Consider the following 20,140-nt stretch of genomic DNA (forward strand, 5'->3'; position numbering starts at 1 on the left):
ACAAGAGCCCTTGGCAGAATGGGTGTGAGGGAGGGGTAAGAACAGGAGGAGAATAATAGAGCTTTTCTTGCTGTTTGCTACATCAGGTAAAATGAATGCACTGAAATTTTCCAGTAAAGGAAAACAGGCAACACCCAGTCTTTTTTTTCCCTGCTATCCTTCCTTCTAACGCCTAAAAAAAATCGACATGAGGACAGAAGGGCAGTGTATGGAGACATCATAGCACCGTGCAGAAAATTAGATGAGGTATTTCTGATTCCTTGAGGCTTTCCCTAATCCCAGAGTCCAAGCAAAGGCAGAGGAGCATGCATGGATATAAAAAGGAAGGCTTTTTGAGGTTGTCCTGAGCTTAGACCAATAACTATTACAGTTTCTTAACCATTTCCCGTAGGAAGAATTCACCAGTCGAGCAGGAAATCATAAAATGACAGTCTTTTCATGTCACTCCTCCAGTTATTTTCAGGAAGAACACCACTAGATGGCACTGGGAGCTGTCATCACCCTGCACGGAGCTGCAGCCTCACCTGCAAGGGCGGGCAGCGGGAGTGCAGCAAGGCTGCCGAGCTCACCGCCCGGCTTTGGACACTGCATCTACATGATAGTAATGGTTCTTCACATCAGAATACAACTGAATCATCAATATTTGACTGCCCTTTAAACCACACTCGAAATTGTATCAGCTGTCTGGCATAATGGCTCCAAATGCTATTAAAGGGATGGTAAAATAATCAGGGCCTAATGTTATATTCACATTATCAACTACATTGTTTTAATTTCTTTCACATGGGGGCATGGGGAAGAACACTGAGTTAGTGACGTATCCTAACCTCATTAACAGGGCTGACAAATCCAGAGAGCAGCTGTATTTTGCATAGGGCTGTATAACTATACAGCCTTTTGTCTAGAGGACAAAAGATTTCTTGTGAAACTGCATGAAAATGCATTTGAACAAGCGTCTTCCATACATATATATACACATACATATATGTACTGCCAACAGGTATGTAATTAATATAATTGAGAGAGCATATATAATAAGTTTGTGATCATAGCTGTCAGTACATAGTATTTTTATATCCAGTCATGTAATATTTGAGATCCCATACATCACATGTCCAAAAGAATATCCTGCCAAAACACACAAAAGAATGCATTTATCATCCTAAATTCAATATATAAAACATATGCTGCTTGTAGAGCATATGTTAGAGATCTTCCCCTCCCCTTCTCTTTGTGTGAGAAACTGGCACAATTGCTGTCTCTAAGCAGAAAATTTTCACATGAACATGCAATTCTGAAGTTCCACACAGGTGAAGATCAATTAATTCCAACTGGACTCATTCACTCCCAGAATCAGGGCACAGCTCTGCAGCTTTAATGCTGCATAGTATCTTGAGTTGGCCAAGCTGGGAGTCCAAGGATCCTCTCTCAGCCTAACCTCTCTGCCTTGAATGCACTGGGAGTGCTGAGCAGAACTTGCAAGCAAAGGAACCAAGCACTTTGGTTTGGCAGAGATAGGCAAAAACATCCAAGCTCAAAAAAAAAAAGAAAAAAATATTCTATTTTTATGCTCTGTTTCCCCATTGAAGAGCCAACCTCTGTGTGAAAGGAACATTTATTTACAGGTTAAATAGAACTCAGGTACTTCTGCGCCTCAGTGTTTGCTGCCTGTTCTATATTCAGATGACTTGCTTGGTGCCAGTGGGCCAGTGCCTCCAGCAGCAAACACATACTTCTGTTCCTTATTCTGAGATGCACCGTCTAGATAAATCTTTTTACTAAGGATTTGTGATACATTTTTCTTCCCTTACTGTCCCAGAGACAACAGAAGAAAGGGCCCTCTGTACCAATGAAGATTACCCTAAAGAAAACTGGGTTTCATGTCTCAGAAGCACTCTTCAGCCTGGCTTCAATTCTGTTAATACATATCGTGCTCAAGTTCCTTCCTCCAGCTGTTCCTGATGGAAGAATAAGGATTAACAATTTGAACATTATTTCCCCATCTTGAATCAGTTCAGCAGGACAGTCACTGAAAAATTTCACAAGTAGGTCACAAAGAGTGAAGGAGATTGTGGGTTGTCTGGGGGCTAGGGGAAATCTGATGTGGAAGTTTGACCTCTATAAAGACAATTCTTTAAGTGGAAATATTTCTTAGGTGTGAAGCCAAATTATTCAGTTCAGTCGCATCATACAGTGAAAATCCCAGGAGGCAATTCTTTAATCATTTCATGATACTCAGAAGAAAAGTAAGACACCCAGATGTATTTTAAGAGACTGTGAAAAGTTTCTTTAGAATTTAATCAGGACTCAGAGTAATAAAAATAAGTCGTTTCCCATATGCTGCCCATAGGCAAGATGTTACACCCATATCAGAGGTCTAATCATTTGCAACTGCAAGTGATTCCTGAGCAGGCAACAATGTAGTTGGGAAATGCTGGCAAGGTCTCTGAGAGGAGACTGATACAAAGAAATTGTTCTAAAGGTTACCAGAGATCTACAAAGCAATACATAAGAAGACACTCCACAGAGAAATAAAGGTACTTTCTCCACAGAGAAAAGTCTGGTAGGCTGGTAGACACAGATCCTTGACAAACTACACAGAGAACTTTTGGAAGCAATTTTTTTTTTCCTGACCCCTAAAGTATTTTGCTTTGATATCTGACTTTTCATTCCAGCTTTGAGAGGAAAAGACAGAACCATTCACTGAGCACTGCCAGTATTGCCAAGATTTAATGATCCCAAAATTGAACTTTTTGGCAAATTAACTTTTCCACAGAGAAGGAAAAGAATAATCCAGCTCCACATCTCCACTGTAGCAGCCTACCACAGCAGTATTCAGAATAATTTACCAGCTCTGATCAGAGGAAAAGTTCTGTTGCTTCTGTGAAGAATAACTCTCTCTAATACTGACCTGAATCAATTTTTTGTTTGCAATATTCATCTTCTGGTTTTAATTATTAGGAATATTGAACCTCAAGGTTTAGAAGGTGCATTAGTGCCATTCTGAATGCAGTCGATGCAGACATAAATCTACCACTGGTGTACAATGAACTAATTCTTTGCCACTCCAAAGATCCATCATGAACCAAAATAAAATCAACACACACTCTCTAGGTGCTGTCTACAAATCTGGCCAGTAGAAGTGCTTTGACAGCTCTTCCACAGGTCCTGATTGACTTCCCACAAATGACCTGGTTAAGCCACTGCTCATTCAGAATTCCCCAAACTCAGAGCGCAGCAAACCAGAACCCAGATAATGTCTATCCCCAGAGGTGTTTGGCTAAATTTCTAGATGCAAAATTGGCAGTGAGATGTAGGTTGTGCAGCTGTGGATTGCAGCAAACACAGACCCAAACCAGCTTAACATAATGGCTGACTTCACAGTTTGCAGGACTTCTAATAAATTTGGAAACTTTTGAGCCTGCTGCCTAATTGTCACTTCTTTCAGATTATGGACATCTTTTTGTAGGTTCCTTTAAAAAGTAGACTTTGCTCTGTCTTGTCATCCATTGCAGTCTCATGGGTATTTGTAGCATCCTGGCAGAAAGGTGTACACAATCAATTTTTTGCTTACACAGACAGCTAGTCCACAAGGCATAGTAGATAGATGATTGTCTCCTTTCTCAGTTGTTCTGAGATTTATGCTCATAATTTACAAGGATACAACCTGAAATATAATTCTCTTTTTTCTTTGGAGATGGTTCCTAGCCCAAAGATATCCAAAACTATGCTGCAAAGATGCTTGTTGAATTTTTGCATTGTCAAGCAGTAACATCCATTTCCAATTCTATTTGCTAGAATGCAGTACATTCACAGAATTTCATTCCAAATTAACTCCAAAGTTGCCCAGCACTGAAGGAAACACAAAGTTCCTCCATATCCATCTTGCTATACACTTTGAATTCTTAAGAGCAGAAAGAGAGAATTACTGTACAACAGCTACATTATTGTAAAATTGAGTATCTGAAAAAGTGAACACCTTGTCTGTGTGGACCAGTCTTGAGATAGACCAATGATTATTGTGTTACTGAAAATAAACGCATCTGATTTTAACCTCAGAGTTTTCCCCATATGTTATTGGATTTCCAGGCTTTTCTTTCTGTATCTTTATAAACTGATTTCTCTGAAATATGTGTACACTAGAAATGGATCCCTCATTTTTAATGATGAAAGTCTTGAGAGTTTATCAAGACCAGGAATTTTCTTCAGAGAAAAACTTCCCCTTTTCAGAGAAGGAGGATTTTTGATATTTTTAACATGTTACAGAAGTCAGGCAGCCTCTGGCTTCCTGCTACCAGTAAGACCAGCTAGAATAAAATAACTATGAGTCTGAAAGCCCTGTTTCAGTTTCCAACAAATAAACTTGCTCCAATTAATATTAGTACCATCCATGGATACACAGAAGAGAGCAAAAATTTTGTAGCTCTCTAAAGGGATGGAAAACACTGCACAAATATTGATTTCCTTCTTCCTCCCTATGCCTTAGATCATTAAATATTAACACTGCCAATACAGTAATAGTCTACGCTTTCACATCAAGCAGTAACTTAAATAATTAATTTGAGAGAATAGAAGATAACTCTGCAGAATGGATAAGCAGGGGCTACCCCTCTATGTCAGGGAGGGTTGCACTTGCTGAGAGCTTAACAGTAGTGATGATATGGTTGAGCATTTATGGCTAAGAATAGGGAAAGGCCAAAAAGGCAAATATCATGGTGTGAGTCTGTTACGGACCATCCAACCAGGATGAAGAGCAAGATGAAGCATTCTCTGAACAGCTGGGAAAAATCTCACCATCCATGGCTCTTGTTCTGGAAGGCTTCAATTTACCAGATGTCTGCTGGAAGCACAACACAACAGAGAGGGAACTGTTTAGGAGGTTCCTGGAGTGTGTGGAAGAGAACTTTCTGACACAGCTGATGAGGGAGTCAGCTAGGGAAGTTTCCAGCTGGACCTGTGTTTGTAACAGAGTAGGGCTGGGGGATGAGCTGATGGTCAGAGCTATCTTGGGCACAGTGATCCCAAAACTGTGTTCTTGTTTCCTGGAGAAGTAAGAAGGGGGGTCAGCAGAGCTGTCACCTTCCAAAGGAAGATTTTTGACCAGTTTAGGAGACTAGTTGAGAGAATCACCTAGGACCAGGTCCTGAGGGGGTAAGTAATCCAGGAAGGCTGAATCTGCTTCAAGAAGGAAATATCAAAGTTGTGGAAGCAGGCCATTCCAAAAAAATGAGCTGGCAAGGAAGAAAACTGGCCTGGCTGAACAGAGATTTTTGGCTGGAACTCAGGGGAAAAAAAAAAAAAGGAGGGTTTATGACCTTTGGAAGAAGGTTTGGGCCACTCAGGAGGACTATAAGGATGTTGTGAGTTTGTGCTGGACAAAAATTAGAAGGGATGAAGTCCAGCTAGAAGTTAATCTGACTACTGCTGTAAAAGACAACAAAAAACATTTATATGAATACAGTATCAAAAAAAGGAAGGCTGACAATCTCCCTCCTTTATTGGATGTGGGGGAAAGCACTGGCAAAGGATGAGGAAAAAGCTAAGGTACCTAATGACATCTTTGCCTCAGTCTGTAACTCCAGGTACTCACCCCTTGAGCAGGAAGAGAGGGATGGGGAGCAGAAAGAAGCCTCCATAATCCAAGCGAAATGGTCAGAAACCTGCTACACCACCTAGACATGCAAAACATTATGGGGCTGGATAGAATCCACTCGAGGATATGGAGAGAGCTGGTGAAAGTGCTCACTGAGTCACTTTTCATCATTCACCAGCAGCTGTGATTAACTGAGGAGGCTACAACAGAGTGGAAGCTGGCAAATGTGATGCCTGTCTACAAGAACAGCTTGAAGGAGAACTGGGGGAGCTACAGGCCTGTTAGTCTGACCTCAGTGCCAGAGTAGGGTACGATCATCTCTAGTACTACCACATGGCATTTACGGGACAACCAGGGAATCAGGCCCAGCCATCATGGGATTAGAAAATGCAGGTTATGCTTGAATGACCTGGTGAATTACCTGCTCAGTGAGTTTGCAGATGATACCAGCTTGGGTGGGAGTGTTGATCTACTGGATTGCAGGAAGGCTTTGTAGAGAGACTGTTACAGTGAGCTCATGGGCACTCTATTTCCCCTTCCCCGGGACCCTGTGACTCTGATCAAGATAATCCTGGACCTCTCCTTCCTGCCCCAACAGGGTTGGCAGAGAGCCAGGGAAGCCCACCCTGTCCAAAGTCTATGTAGACTCCTGACATTTCCTGTTCGTTCTCTTTTGTCCCGCTCTCCACAAGGACATCACAGAATAAAGAGAGCTGAACCAACATATATCAGGGTAAGAGCCTCTTTTGGAAATCTTTGTCATCTCCTGATATTCCTCCCCTTCACAGCCTGCTTACCTCTGACCTAGCCTAGGATATTTTGGGGGCTGTGCAGGGGGGCAACGTCAAGAGACCTTCTGCAGGCTGGATCAATGGGCCAAGGCTAATTGGATGGGGTTCAATAAGTCAAAGTGCCAAGTCCTGCCCAGTAGAAGAAGCAGACGCAAGTTATCACATGAGGTTTAGACTGAATATTAGGGAAAAATTCTTAATGGAAAGGATTGTCAAGCAGTGGTACAGGCTGTTCAGGGAAGTGCTGGAGTCAGCATCCCTGGAGGTATTTCAAAGATGTGCAGAAGGAGCACTTAGGGTCATATGGTGGACTTGGTAGTGTTGGGTTAATGGTTGGACTCAATGATCTCAAAGATATTTTCCAAGATAATTCTATTAATTCTAAAATTCTATATACATCTAATGTGTTAACTCCTTGAGTAAGTAAGGAAGATGGTAGAAATCAGCATGATTGCATAGAAGCTACAGGAAAGCATTAGCCATAGGGATCCTGAATTGTCCCCACAGTCACAAATTATATCTGCTGCCTCTTGGCTCCCCTTTCCAGCTTGGCTCTCCAGTGTGGATTTCTGTTCACTATAGATGGCAGCAGGGGAAGGGGAGGGGTGAAAGGCCAGAATGTCTGACACAAAAGGAACAAAGAAGGAACTACTCTCCCATGTAATCATCTAGCTTAAGAGAAGGCCAGGCAGTTAAGGACCAACATGAAGAACTTCCAGTGGAGATTTAGTAAAACTACATTGACTTCCTGTGATATGTTAGAAATTACTATGAAACCACAGCTTGACAAACCTTTGGTAGAACAAGAGGTTTACATTTTGTTATTAGAGAGAGAGTGCAGAGAACATTAAGTACCTTGAAAGACTGCAGCCAAGACATTACCCTAATGCTGTTTTACCACACTTAGGTACAGATGTTTTTTTAAATATGTGAGCATTAACACTCTGCCTTTCTAATTATGCAGGCCTAGACTTTTACATCATGTTTAAGAGGTCATAAATTTAGTGTAATAAATCTCAGCTAAAAAATTTAACACAAAGTATGTTCAGCATTACTTAGAAACTACTTTTAAATGCCACACTTGCAGGGCTCATGTATTTACGTAAGGCTTTGAGAACATCAAATTCTTTCTTTCATATTGTGGGCTTTTCATGCCTAAAGAATATTCTCAAGAAGGTTTGAACATTCAAGGGTGGTTGTTAAAAACAACATTAGGAAATAATGTGAGATGAATTAATATCTGTCTTCTTCTGCCATTAAATCAATTCTGCCTGCATTGGAACTGTTGGAGAAACCTCAGTTGTGAGCCTTGAATTGCAGATTACCAGTGATCAAACAAACATCCACATTCCTTTATGCCTTTGGCTTTTTTGGCCTGAGTGTGCAAGCTGGCTGAAATAGAGAAGAGCATCAGCTGCTGTAGTGTTTTCAAAAGAGGAGATGAGCTCAGGGATTTAATCCTAAAGATATGCACCTAATTTATGAAGACAAACTATGTAGCAGAAAAACGAAATGGGATATTCGCTTAAAGGGTTATGGAGAAAGTCGAGTGTGAAAAGACTTGTTGATCATATCTGAGCTGCCAACACATCTCCAAGTTTATAAAGAGGGAGGGAAATTAACTTCAAAAAATGCTTTATTACTGTAAATGATCCCCCTTTTATGAGGTTTAAGACAACCCTGAGCAATCCTTACAGCTAGCTCACTCTCCATATCTTTGCTTGATTTGCTCTGAAAGAGCAGCAAAATAAATTAGAGTCTTCAAGTGATTACTCAAGTCTGTATGATTTTTTTTTGTTAGTCCCTTATAACAATACTCCATATTGCATTTGTACTGACATATTGTATCCTTATATTTGATGTGTGACAAGAATTATCTTCTCATGAAAATAACACCTTGACAATCCCTAAGATACCAACAATACATCTTCTGACCCTATGACTAGATTGATGAATGAAAGAATATTATTTAGTGATTCATTCTTCTGTGTTTGCAGGTTAGTTAATAGATGCTTCTACAGCAGTATTAGAAATTTATTTTGACACTGACTGAGTAGCAAACACAAAGACAGTGAACAAGCCACTCTCTGAATAAGCCTCTTAAGTGCATGAGCTTGTAGAAACAATTACAGGTTTTGTAGCATAAGCTGAAATAAAATAGTGAGTTTGTTTGAGTTCTGGATATTTGCTGCATCTTGTCCATTAGCTGTCTTTCTAACATGTCTGGAATCTTCTCAAGGAAGACCTAGGCTGGGCATTCCCTTCCAAGCACCAGAGAAACATTCCTGCAGTGCTAGGGATAGATAGATACATTACATAGATAGATAGATAGATAGATAGATAGATAGATAGATAGATAGATAGATAGATAGATTATAGAATTATTTTCTAAGGCTTTCCTCAATTCTGATTGATCTCATATAGATAGGAGAAGCCAAAGGAGACAGCAAGCCACTCTCTGGAGCTTGCAGGAGCACTCCAGCTTGGTGCTAGATGTTCAGCTAAGGAGACATCTCTCTCAGCCTCTTTGCATCCAGGAGTGTGTCAAGCCAGGACAGAAGGCAAGAACAAAGCAGTGCTTAAGACTTGATGACCATAGTATGCATTATGGCAAAGTTATTTCAGACAAGTTCTTGTCTGACTCTGTGGCCTAAGGGCTGCCAGTAGTCCCATCAACACTGCCTTATCCCTGTTTCTGCCCTGCAGAATGAAGCTTGTAGCTGCCTCCCACAACCTCTTTGCTTTCAGTGTCCTGACTTTGACTTCATAATTACTTCATGAGACTAAACTTATTCCACAGGAACAAGATAGGCTTTTCTGTAGAGTTTCCCATAGGAAAACTTGAGGGTGTGTTTGCCTACAGTTATATAAATAGCCTGACCTATTTCAAATACCATTTTTCAGTTCTTCCAGGCACAAGTACGCATACCTTCACTTGGGGAGTTTCATCACAACATCCTCTCTGTGCTCTCAGGGTAATTTTTTTTAAACACTAACAACAACTTCTATAATAAGGCCTTTATCCTCCATCCTGGGAATTGCAAAATAAACAGAATGTCACTGATTTGGCACAATAGGTGGTTCTGGCAAAGTTAACCTATTTTTCTTATTCTGGCATGTAAGACAGACTGATTCAAAGGCAATCATCTAAGATTAAGTCAAAATGGAAACAATAATTTTTCTGCTGAAGCCTACTCAGGCACACAGAATTCCAATATATAAGGTTTTACACACCTTTCAGCAAAATCAGAGGTGTAAATGTAGATTCTATCACTTTAGAATAGCAATTGTGTTTGTACCGTTCCTCAAGATTCCTGACTTTTAGATGAATTAAAAAGGGGAATAGGGATGTCCTCTCCTGACATACATTTTCCTTGCTGCTAAATAAACTTAAGGTCTGCCCAAAATAATAATAATTCTCCTTAAGGTTTTATTATAAAACCACCAGCAATGATTCTTTATTACTTTTCCCAGTAGCACTAACAATGCCCAATTCACTACTCCTTATGTAGTAGTAATAAACCTCTTGGAAAAAGAATATTCTTTGAGAGTATTTGAATGATGGCTACATTTGATTTAAATGATAGCTTCATTTATTTCATAGCACACATGCAAATATCTTCAGACACCTCAGAATCTTCTTGTTCAGTAAAGCTTACTTCAATAGCATGAAGAGTAAAAAAGCAGAAGGCTTGACTAGGATTACATCTCAGTCTTGTGTCTTCTTTTAGATGCTGTAACTAAGTAATTATTGAAGGATCTAATTATTGCATCAGCTTTTCAAGTGTAATTATTTTTTCATGTTACAGAATTGACATTGTTTAAAGGAAGTCATAACCCATAGATTAAGTATGTTCTTTTAAATGAAACTGTTTCCATTTAAGAACTACTCCAAAATCAGCACTGAATACACTCAAAAAAAACCAGAAGGAAGCAAGAAAATATTTTAAGTTTATGGAGGGTGTGGCATCACATTTTAGGCTAAATATACAGGGAATGTTCCCCTGCAAGCAGTAAAGTCACAGCCACTAGACATGTTGCTATGTGTCAACAGAACTGCTGAAACTGTCCTGGTCTGGAGCAATTGTCCAGGTAAACATGCCAGCTCAGCTTAAATTTTCCTTAAGGCAGCCCCACATTCCAACTACATTAATTTGCTCTATAAAGAAGGATGAATAAATCTAAACAAAGTTTTGTGCTATTTTTACTAGGTAGTTTCTGACATCTAAATGAGACTGAGAATGCTCTATTTATGTTAAGAGTACAGTGAACTGAAATATGAGCAGCTCTTAACTGCTCTGATAGATCATCTGGAGAGCTGACATGCTTTACATGAGCCAGTGATTTATTCCTGTAAGTAAACAAGGCACATTAGAGCAGGACACAGCAACAATGAACACTTGAGAACACAAAACCTTTGGATCCAGCCCAAGGGCAGGAAAGGTTTTCATTTAGCAATGCTCTCAAGCAGGAAAGTTAAGGATACACAGAGGAAGTAATTATAAAAGTCTTGACAACTGGGGGAGAAAAACCATTTTTGGAGGGGTAACTCCATCCACACTGGAGAATGTATAAACTTTTGCTAACAACGAGAATCACAGTGCCCTCCAATTGTGAAAAAGCACCAAAACTGCTAGTGAAAAGGAACATCACGCCTTTGATGTCTGATTAGAGATTTGCTAGAAAAACAAACATCTTGGCAGTAATATATTCTCATTCCCAGTCTTTTTGAGCCTGTTAAATCTCTTTCCTCTGCTCACACAGATCTGACCTCTCCACAGAGATATTCTTCTCCTGGAAAGTAATCATTTTGTTTGCAGGGGAGGTAGAGAGAATATAAAACAGAACAGGAAGTGATAATTTCTTTGCACAGAAAGTGACAATTTCTTACAACCACTTAAAATAAATACTAAAAAAAAAAAAAAGACTAAATACCTATAGGGTTTTCTGAAATCAGAAACAGTCAGAAAGGAAGGAATGAATTTCAAGGTGAAATATCTGTGCTATGCTCTTTATTTATTGGTGTTTGCATAGCTGCCAGTTCCCTATATTTTTCCCAAAAGGCATGGCTTTTCATATAGGCTCCTACACTTGTGCTAAAAAATAATAATACATGACAGGTAGAAGAATAGAATCCCAGCTCTGCTGAGTGCAACACTGCATGCAATACTAATATACCAATATAGCAGACAGCTAGGGTTATGCTGTCCATGTAGTGTTCAATACCTTTTTCCAAATGTATAATTTTTGGCTTTTTCCATTCAAAGCACTATACTTTCTACAAATACATTTTCTCCATAGTCATAGTGAAGATTCCTCAGCAGCAGAACAGTAGGAGATTTTAGGACAAAGCTCATTACCTTGGAAAATATCTTTTTTCCAATTACTTTGGAAAATTAAATACAGCTATCAGTCAAGGACATCCTTCAAACATCAGTGTTCTCATTGTTTTAGGCATGCACTTACCACTGCATTACAATCTGCTCTGCATTAACATTGGAGTAGAAAGGATTCCTAGAATTTGACATTTAAAGTGGAATCTTACTCTACAATTAAATTATTATTCTTTCTCCAATAAGGACAGAAATAAAATAAACTTCTTTTACCCTGGGGGGTGGGAGGGGACATTAGTGTTTCACTGACCGAAGTCTGAATACTTTTCCAGCCAGGCATCCTATTTAGGGGTGTTTGCTCATTACCTCAGACACACACGCTGCATTCCCTGGTGTCATGTGCCCAATTCCAGCAGCCATTAGAAAGTCACGAGCTAAAAGGCGCGTGAGTGTGGCTGCATAACCCCCACCCAAGCTGGTAGGACACCTTCATGTCTCTGCAGCCCTGTCTTCATAACATCCCAGAGCAGTCTCTTCCACTCTGTTCATAAGCCTGGGGACAACAGCATCCTGGTCACCTGCAAGTTTTGCCAGACAAAGCACTCACAAATGGGGGTCAGAGAAGTACCAGCTGGCTACCAGCACTGAGCCAGCTTTCCTTGCAGCTCTTTGGGATACACAGCTTTGTTCAGCTCTGCTGGGTTTTTCAAGCAATGTGTGAAAACAAAGATGTGCTCCTGGAGCATCCCCAGAGCAGCCACTGTAACAGGAGCTAACAGATAACTATGGAAAGGTACAGTATTCAAGGCCATAATCTGTTAAAGAAAGGTAATTTCAAACACTTCAGCCAACAAGGGCTTGCTTTTTCCATCTTTCTCGCTGCAGCAAGGCCGAAGTAACAATGCTGCATAGCTCCCCTAATACTCTGCAATGTATTTCACCCAGCAACCCTTGGGCATTCATTTTGCTACAAGTAATAATGAGCAAAGAGTCATACAGACTATAAAAACAACAAAGAAAGTGTTATCTGTGGTGTAACACAGGGGTTTGCATGGAATAACAGTATTTTATTTCTTATTATATCTCAATGTTCTTAAAAATGTGCTGCCTTATCTTTTCTCAAAGTGATCACAAATATTTTGCATTGTCCAAGTGTATCTCTTACTAGTTAAGCTTGCATTCCAAGATCAGGAAGTTCTTTATCTAAAGTGAAATTTTGTAACTGAAAAGCACAGGAAAAGTTCTGTAAAACTATCTTAGTGTTCAGGCAGTGAGTGCTTATGCTTCTCAGATAAGTTATCCTTTATAAACTTGAAAACTTTGCTCTCCCAGCATTTTAAATAATGTTTAACTGCTTAAATCCCACACCAGTGCTCTCAGCAGCCATAATGGAAAAATATGCCAAACCCACCAAAACCAAAAAACCAAATAACAACAACACCACCCAACCAAAGAAAGCTAATCCACTGATGTTCTGTCATTATTCATTTGTGTGTAAATGTTTCTGAAACTTTTCCAGCCCTGGAGAAGATTTAGCAAATATGTAAAGTAAGACATTCTAAAGACAATATTTCAGTTTATATCATTATTAATATTGTTTATATTGTTATTAATGTGATAGCACTGACTACATCAATATCTGGCTTGTTTGAAAATACTGCAGATATTTGCATTTCTGCTAGATGTGCCACATGGAATCTTTAGAAATGTACTTGATTTTCTTCCTTATTTCTTATAAATGGGACAGAAATGGAGGGGAGAATCCATTTTCACTGGAAGTTGAAAGGCTGGTGATGATTCATAAACAGCTCTAATAAAATTCTCCCAAATCAAGATCTAGCTTTATATAAAAATATACTACTTGTTTGACTCACTCTGAATTACTGTTCTTAGAACAAGGCTACCTGGGGATAATGAACAGCTGATTTAATTTTTAATCAGCATTTAAAAGCCTTTTAAGTGGAGCTCATTTTCATTAGTTTAAATAAAGAACACCTCAAAAAGTGAAAGGTCATTAAAACCTCTGGAAGTACATTCATGCCAAGACTTCAGCTAAACATAGGTTCTTTTAACAGAGTGCCAAGGGGTTTATTAAATATAATGTGAACAATTGCTCATTTCTGTAGTCAAACAGAGCCTCATAAAGGGATCTATTGTCTCATCAATGCCTTACACAGGAAATTGCTCTATTTTGAACTTGCCTGGACAGTCTGAAAGCATCTATGTACAGACCCCAGTGCACAAGGTATGCAGAGCTCAGTTTCAGTGAGATCTAGGAAGACTGTGGACACCACAGGATGAGGTGAGATGGGTACTATGGCTGTAATAAGAATCCACCTGCTTGGTAAGAAGGAATATTTTGCACCTTAACACTTTGGTATGAGACTTGACCATTTTTAAATCTGCAGTGAGGTTCAGCAATTGTGAGATACTTGTACATACTTGGTTGTGCATCTTTTTTACCCTGTTTGTTCAACCCAGGCTACAAGGCTGATCTTCCACAGTACAGCTGTTTTCCTTGCCTACAGAGCAGATTTCTGTCATGAGTCTGACTCGAATACTGCTCAAGTTTTTAATAAAATACTGTAAAGCATAAATAAATATAGATATAATGAAGGATTGGAAAGTCTGCTCAGTAAATAGGGCTACCCTGAAAAGCATGAGACTCAATTCTGCCATTTCATTCTCAAGTTTGTTCCATTCTCAGAGCAGTCAGGGGGTTAATTTTTTTTTTTTTTATGAGCCTTTAAACATATAAAAGAGCATTACTTATTACTTCAGGCAGGGAACTTCAGCTCCTGCAATGTTCATTTTTCACAAACAATTAGCAAAATTAATGAGATTGAAGACATATTTAGAATTGCTCAGGATATTAAATGTTGCAGCCAGAAAAAGTTACCAGATTCATGCTAACTGCACAATGCTTTTCCTTTTTGGGAAATTCATGCTGAGCAGAAGGGCATACAGCCAGCAAAAAGTCACACTACCACATCTCTTACAGCCCTAAGGTCTAGGTGAGGAATATCAAAAAATAGCACAGGGCATGGAATAAAAGCCCCAGCTGAAAGGATGAGAAAGAGACAGAGGGGTTGGGCTTTACAGAGACTTTCCAATATTCTCAAAATTGTGTAGCAAGTCAGAATGAAGAAAAATATTCCTAGCCCCCTTACTAACTGAAAGAAAAATAATTTCAAACTCAAATGCTCCCACTTCAGGGAAGATTTAAAATAGCACATCTACCTCCTTAAGAGGTTGGGTTTAATCTGAATGTACTGGATTTTAGTCTCCCTGGCAATTTCTCAGCTAAAATGTTAGTTCTTATCTTGACAATTCTTTTTGTTGATGTGTAAAATGGACTAGGAATTCCACAGGGAGATGGCAAGTCTCCTAGAGTAAACTCACTTCAGAGTAAGCTCAGGGCTCCCAGTATGCCTCCATACTGCACTCATCTGTTATACCTTTGACTCCTTTTGAGTTCAACAGTCTTACGATTTGTATCAAAAAGCTGAATTTGACCCCTCCATTCATTATCTGTATCCAAATCAGCCCAAGTTTCAGGTTTGGGATAGTACATTTTACACTATATGTATGCATGAAATAGTCTGACTGAATTCCTACCTGATAGGAATGAACAATCCATGTGCCTTGGTATTCCTGTTGGAAACATTAACCTCACTTTCCCACCCCAATCTATTGGATGTCTTAACTTTCTTTTTATGCAGAAGACAGATGTCATGAAAATTAATTCCCCATAACTGCTAAGGATTGGAGGTTGTAGATTTGCTAAATGAATTCACACATTATAACTCAGGTTTTCTCTTTAAAGCAGCTTTATAGTGTTTCTTCTTTAAGAATAGATAAACCCAGTGATGCTGACATGTTTTTAAGTACAGGCAAAAATCCCAGGACCTGTATGCCTGTGTGTGTGCCTCAAGCACACCGGTAGACAAATACTTTGAGAGATGTTAGAAAAGCTGCTAGTTCTCCTGAAAGGATCAAGCCACTTTCAATTATTACTTTTTGTACTGTTTTTTTTTTTTCTATAATGCAGAAATAGTGAAAAAAATCCATATTTACATTCTCTTAGGGGCCTGTGTCTGTCAATCCTATCAATACCCAGGATAAAACATGGGGAACGATAGGGAAGAAGTGGCAATGTCACTGTTTAATACCAGAACTGCTATTCTGAAAGTAAGAGATTCTAATGCTCTGGTTTCTTATGTGTTGGCTTTTTGTTTTTTTTTCTTGGAATAATATACCATATATTTCCATCCAACAAATCACAGTAAAATTAATAAGCGTATAATATATAGGAATTAACACAGGACTTTGATTTTTTCAGGGCATACTCAGGAGCTGCCATGGCAGAAAGATAATACACAGTTGACTGATTCCAAATAGGGGGAAAAAAACCTCCCAGAATTAAAGAACTTCTGTTTTAAATTAAAACAAGGGCTAGGTTTCCAAGGGCATGTGATCATTAATTTATAAAAGCTGTGGTTTGCTTATCAGGTGACATTAATGGAATCACTGACCTGTATCAAAAGTTGTGGAAAGAACAAACTTAGGTTCTTTGAAACAAACAGATTGGTTCCATGCTTTGGCCACAGAGACTACTCTACTTTGTTTTTAGCTGAGAAGTGTCCATACACCAAATCCTTGGGGACATTTCCAGGAATCTCTGGCTGCAAATGATGTTTCAATCACTGCAAATCTGGACCAAAAACCTCCCAAAACAACCAATACCAACCAAACAAAAAAGCCAGCAAATAAAAACCCTTTAAAAGCTCTTGATAATACAAATGACAAAACCTGCCCATTCTTGTGTAGTCACACCACACATAAATGTTTTCCAGCTCTAAAAAGTGATCACATGGAACTTAGGAATGACCCACACTTCTACCACCATCTGCCACTTTTGTATAGAAGCTATACCATATTACTCTATAGAGCAAACCTGGTTAAGTGTTAGTTATATCTGATGGGTCTTTTTGCATTGCAATTAAGGAAGACTATCTAAAGTATCTAAAATTGATAAATACAAGGTCCACTCAGGAAAAGCAGAAAACATTTCGTGTAGATTAAATAATTTCTGGATGGAAGGTTAAGAATGACAGGTTCTATTTTAAGATGTGCTGTCCTCCAAATAAGGTCACTACTAAATACTGTAAATTCAGCCTTGCACTTCACTCGGATGAGCAGGAAATGTACAAAAAACTCCACTCATTCCTAGAACAAAATACAAGCTGTAAGATCTGCAATCACTTCTATGCAAAAACTGCCATGTGCTAATAGGCAGACACTACTTAGACTAGTTATTTGAATAATAGCTATTAGATCAGCAAGGAACAAAGGCAATGATTTTTTTTCAGGAGACGTTCTTTGTTTTATTAGTTAGATTAACTTTAAACTCATTGTAAGAAGCATAAAAGAGAAATCTGCTGTTAAAATATACCAATTTGAAGTTTATGAAGTGAAAAATATCTATCCAATGCTGTTGATTATTTGTCTAAATTATTCCCTTTTCAATAACACCTTTGTTTTTGTTTACTCTTGAATGGAAAGCCTAGTCAACTGGGAAAATGCTACTTGAAAATCTGTAGGCTTCGTTTGTTAAAACTGACTTTTGATATGATTACAGTTTCTGATTTTATACATTGAGAACAGCTTCAGAAACTGGAACCATGAGATTCAGCCTAATTTATATATTTTACATAATTGCCACTGTATTAATTGGAGGATATACAATCTTTCAAAAGCCATCCTTCAACTATAGACTTTTGGATAAAGAGTCCAGTCAAACATCTTTTTTTTTAAATTTGTTTACCCCTGTGAAGAATCAAATGGAAAGTATTATAGAAATACCACTCACAATAAAATCAGTGAGATATACCTGCTTAATGCCTGTAAAGTCCATTTATTTCATAGGCCTTCAAACAAAACCAAACCCTTTCCAACTCTGGAACTTACAATTTATTTCTTTTGCAAGACCTTTGGATACAAGATAAGGAGATATACAGAAATCTCAGCTGAAAATAATTTCAAACTAGATAATTCCTAATGGTCATTTATAAATATCAGTTAGGTACTTCAAAATATCCTCAGTGCTTTTATTCTATTGGTTAACATCACATTTCTATTACTATATTATCTGAATTACAGGGTTGTTAAAGATTAACACTGAAACTGTCTTGGAAAACAAGTATGACTTCATAAATGTTGCGTAAGGATAGCTAATCATAAAATATCTCCATTACTTAGTTTACAAACCTTTTAAACAGAAGCCTAAATGTAATCCAAGTTAAATGTTCCTATTACTTCAGGAACAGGAACCAGGTGCCCTTTCATATGTTAAATATTAATGTATTTATTTCAATTATTGTTTAAGATCTAATACTCTCTTGTCAGTCATAAGAACTACCAAAAATTTTTACCTCTCTAAAGCATAAATGCCACATATATCTTCATACAGAACTTTAGAGAAAGCCTTAGCACAAACAGAAAATATCTCAACATAAGCATCATAATAAACATGCAGGATTTTCTTCGTGGTGAGATCTTAAAGGGGGAAATTCCTGCAACAAATCAGAAGCAAAATTTCATAATTCTTGATCATCGCAAGTTTTATAGACAGATAATAGAGGAATTTCCTGTGAGTTTTGCAGTGCAAACTTTTTATACGGGGACCTTCCAATATGCTTGAATCAGAAACAAGAGAATGCAGTAATCAATGGAAAGCATGAACGAAGCAGGTGAGAGATAAAGACAAAGAGTGGTGATGATGTGAAAATAAATTTTCCATGGCTTTGCTGACTCTTGTGAATAACACTACTTGAGGAGGCTTAATAGGCAATACTTTGTGAAACAGGCTTGGATGGCAGCTCTTAAATGCAGGAAGTCTTACAGCTGCCAAACATCATTATCTGATATTTTATTATCAGATGAGATACCACCCCTGACATGACAATGTGATATGAATGGCATGTCACATCAGTCTGAGGTAATCTTTAAGAGTGTCTCACTCCATTTTGGTAGCAAATACAAAAGCAGGTGACAATGAAACCAGGGATAAGCTGGAGATATGCTAACACTGTTGCTTTCTTTCCAGGGTATACATACCAGTCCTAGGATTTATGTTTCTATTTTCTATAGCCAAAAGAAAATGAGGACTCTCCAGCACTGAACCAGTTTTGTGGTCCTCTTTCAATTCCTATGAAAGAAGAGTCATCATGGAAATGCAGATAGAGAGTTAATGATTATGCAATTTCCTTGAACAATTTCACTGGAGCAGGTAAGTGCCACAGAAAAACAGGATGTGGAAATCAAATTAGAAACTGACTGAAATGTAAAAAAAACCCTGTTTGTAGAAGCTACACAAAATTGGTTGCTGCAAGGAGTTCTGATTAATGTTTAACTATTATTTCAAAAAATCAGCACTATAATAAAGTACAAGCAGTTTCAAACTGAGAATAATTTTTAAAAAAATCAAAGCTCCTCTTGTGACTTCTACAGAAACTTGCTGGATTTGAACTACAAATAAATAACTCTTCTTTACTGCCATTAAAACTTCACTGACAATGCTTTGACATTTTTAAAGGCCTGAGACTATGCCTGCCAGTTAGACTGTAATAAGACATGAGTTCAAGTTACTCATAAATTCATTTGGCTTTTCATAAAAGCTAAATAAAGTCACTTTTTCTGACTGCCATATATACAGTGCTGTGAAATATATCCTTAGGTTGTGCCACAGTGCCCAAAGACTTATACCAAATACCTTTAAATAAGGGGAAGAAGAGAACTGGAAAATATCACTGAAAACATCTCCTTAATTATTTTAGAGAATTAATATTAAGGAGTTAGACCATGAGGAGGTGCAGAAGCAGTGTAAATGGAAATGCTGCACAATCACAACCTAATCACAACAGACAGCAATCTGCACACAGCTGGCATAGCATGGGGCACCTGTGGGTGAAAACAGGAAAGAGAGCTGCTGGCATTTCTCAGTCCCCCTATTGAACTTGTAAATTACACTAGGAATTCGGAGAAAAAAATCTGAAAATTAGCAAAACAGACCCATGAAGTGGAGTCAACCAGGTAAGGGCATACTATTTCTCTCTAAACATCCATGATTTGCAAATTTCCAATGAATTCAATACAGATTTCCTACAAGTCCTCCCTAGGGCCACAACTGTTGGCCAGGGATAGCAAAGATTTTTGGCTCCAGGACAGCCATGGAGGTCAGGCTTCCAAACTGGCTGTCACAAGGTTGGCAGCTGTGTGGACATTCTGATCATGATGAGGAGCATAAGCCCTTGACCCTCAGTACAGCTTTGAAGTGTGTAGCCTGGAATCTTTTAACACCCTTTACATGCACTACTCGGAATTGGAGAGGTCACAGTTTGCAAAAGTTTCCAAAATTCAAA

This window comes from Lonchura striata, chromosome 7, assembly GCF_046129695.1.
Source record: "Lonchura striata isolate bLonStr1 chromosome 7, bLonStr1.mat, whole genome shotgun sequence".
NCBI lineage: Eukaryota > Metazoa > Chordata > Aves > Passeriformes > Estrildidae > Lonchura > Lonchura striata.